Source organism: Pelodiscus sinensis, chromosome 16, assembly GCF_049634645.1.
Source record: "Pelodiscus sinensis isolate JC-2024 chromosome 16, ASM4963464v1, whole genome shotgun sequence".
NCBI classification, from domain to species: domain Eukaryota; kingdom Metazoa; phylum Chordata; order Testudines; family Trionychidae; genus Pelodiscus; species Pelodiscus sinensis.
The window spans coordinates 9,010,001-9,012,794 of NC_134726.1; the positions used below are offsets into that span (position 1 = coordinate 9,010,001).

At 36.4% G+C, this 2,794-nt stretch overlaps 1 protein-coding gene across 14 annotated transcripts in view; it reads left to right on the top strand.

Annotated features, from left to right (window-relative positions):
• RBFOX1 (RNA binding fox-1 homolog 1) overlaps positions 1-1,686 on the top strand; it is a 2,643,423-nt gene extending 2,641,737 nt beyond the window's left edge. For all 14 annotated transcript variants that reach the window (XM_014574331.3, XM_014574332.3, XM_014574335.3 and 11 more), the window contains one exon: positions 1-1,686. This exon is cut by the window's left edge. The gene's annotated coding sequence lies outside the window, so the exon portion shown is untranslated.
• Positions 1,687-2,794: the final 1,108 nt, after the last annotated feature.

Sequence of the window (2,794 nt, forward strand, 5' to 3'; positions counted from 1 at the left end):
CTTAAATTCTTTGTACCAGTTAAAAAAAATGTATAAAATTTACATCTGTGCAGTGGAGTTATGTTCTAGAAATACACCGCCTATGATGCTTTAGATTTAGACTAGTAGACCAACTGTTAGAGACAAACGTATCATTTTTATGGAACTACATGATAAACATATTCAGATTTATATAAGCATTTTACAAGTATTGCAGTCATTGAGTAGAGATAATCATGGTATTTTCATCAGCTTGGTACTTTTTGAAACATGACTGTGTCGTGTAAACAATCTGCAATTTTTCAAGGCTTGACAACTTGCCCCTATTTAATTTTCAAACCCAAGACTATTTTGCAAAGTACTGGGCCCGAGCCAACTTTTGAACTGGAACAAAAAAAACAAAAAAAAAAGGAGCTTCTTCTGAAAGAACATTGGAGAAGGCTGCTTGGCTGGATCTCTCTGATTCTGAAATGTGCAGCTTAAGACAAGTGACAGTTTCAGGCACAGTTGAAAAATTGCAGTTTGTCTGTGCATATGTTTGGACTCTTTCCATGTTGTCCTGTTTACAAGTTAACCTAAGTTGGGGTGTTTGTCACGGGTCTTCTTGTTTTTGTATTTAAATAAATAAAGCCGGAAACTGTCTTGCCACAGTTTTGCTGCAGATAGTTATATCCTCATGTGTACTGTGCGCGCCTGTTGGCAAGCACTTTAGTAAATTATCAACTCACCGCTGTGAACCTGCCAACTTGCTATAACAACTCTGCTTTAAAAAAAGTGTTTGTGATCAGGCTTTCTCTTTGTCATCGTATGTGCATGCAATATGATCAGTTGAACAATAACCATCAATAAAGTTTCACAAGATTTGAAAACAAAGTTTCTGTAGCATTTATATATAAGAATTTAAAAAATCTCTAAAATCAAAACCGACAAGAGAGATAAACTATATTAAAATAGTTTAAAAAAAAAAAAAAAAAAAAAAAAAACCCCTAACATTTATTTCTGCTAGTTAGGGAATGAGCCATAATTCATTATGAGTTCAATTCCCATATTTAAGACTTAATGTATAAAAGACAAGCTCCCTAATTTTTTAAATAGATGTACATACACACAGAGGCAAAACTTTTGAAAAGCATTTACCAAATATTATGATTTTAATTCTAAGTATGGAAGTTGCATCTTTTTTGAAATCATACACATAAAGTGACTAACATGGGGAATAACATAATTTCTCTGCGATTTTAATTGTCATTAAATGATTCTGCATTCCCTACCCTCCCAATGGTAGTGTAACATTTTAATCTATTAATCTTTTGTTTAAACAAAACAAAACTTGGAAGTGTGAGGGCACAAGCCCAGATTGAAAGGACTTTTTGTGTTTATTATTTTGGAAAAGTCTTACAATGCTCCAGTCAGTCATTTTAAAGTGTATGTCTGAAATAGTTATGTAAGAAAAGGGTTTGGAATTTTTTTACAATATATTATATTGGGAATGTGTTCACTTATATAAATAACTATTAATAATATGAATTATAACAATGATTAATACCATGTGTGGAATATAGTGACTTCTAAACCGTTAAAAGATCTGCAAACCCAGAAATGTGTATATCTGTCTTTAGAAATTAGTGTTTATATCACTACCGTGGTTTGTGAATAAAGAAAAATGGTTTGTAATATCAAAAATAAAAGCTTAGTCTGAAAAGGTACAAGTAAGTTGGTGTTCAAAGTTGTTTTGCTTTCTTTTTTACTGTGTTGGTTAAAGGTATTTCCAGAGCAACACTGCTGGTACTGTACACAATGCACCTCGTAAACATACATCAGTGCTGACTGACAATGGTTAACAGCTCTTTTCTAAATATATTTAGGGATAATTAAATTCAGTATGGCTATCCGGGCATGCCTATAGTACTGTGTCTGACACATTTCTCCATAAAAACTCCTGCATAACATACAGTGAAAAATCATATTTGTCAACAAGAAAAAAGGTTCAAACATTTTCCATGATGAGTGACATGAACCTATGATCTTTCATCAAAAATGATCACAAAGTACTTTACTAACCGCCCACCAGTGATCTACATTACCTTCTGGGATGAAATGAAGCAATGGATAAAAAGTGCACAGCAACACTACACAGGGTGGAGGAGAGGGAGGGAAGTGTACCAAATTGTTTCACTTTTGAAGCATTCTCATTATGCTGATCCCAGGGTGGGTGGCAGAGGTGGAGGGAAGTGGTTACATTGTCCCAGGCCTTGGTTTAGCAAGGAGTACAGGACTCTGAATGAGTCTGAGCAGTATAAGCTGTTGCTTGTAGCATCAAATGAATGCCAGCATCGTTTAGCTGAGTCTTGGCCAGCCTCACCACATCTCTCTCTCATCCCTTTGGGGGCGTTATCAGAGAGAGAGAGAGAGAGAGATCAAAGCTAAACAGCATATGCCTAATAAGTAAGTAGCTGACAGGCCCCAGGCCTCTGTCTTTTGTAAGAAAACAGAAAAAACATGTGGCCTACTCCTTTCTGCTGCCACACTCTTGCCCATAGTGTCTGTGACAATTCCCAGTCCCAGAGTGGAAGAGAAATCTGCAAAAATTGATGACTGGTTGGGTAGCTGGGTTAGTGGGGAGAGGGAGGCAGGGCGGGGGCAAGTTTGTGGGCAATAAAGAAGAATTAAGAGTACAGGGAGGGATAAAAAAGGGAAAGAGAAGTGTGGGCACTATGGCAGAAAGAAGGTGAAAAGCCCAATATGCACAGAGTGGCGCTGCTCTCCATTTGCTTCAATAACTTCAGAAACATAGAGAAGATGGGATGCCATTGGT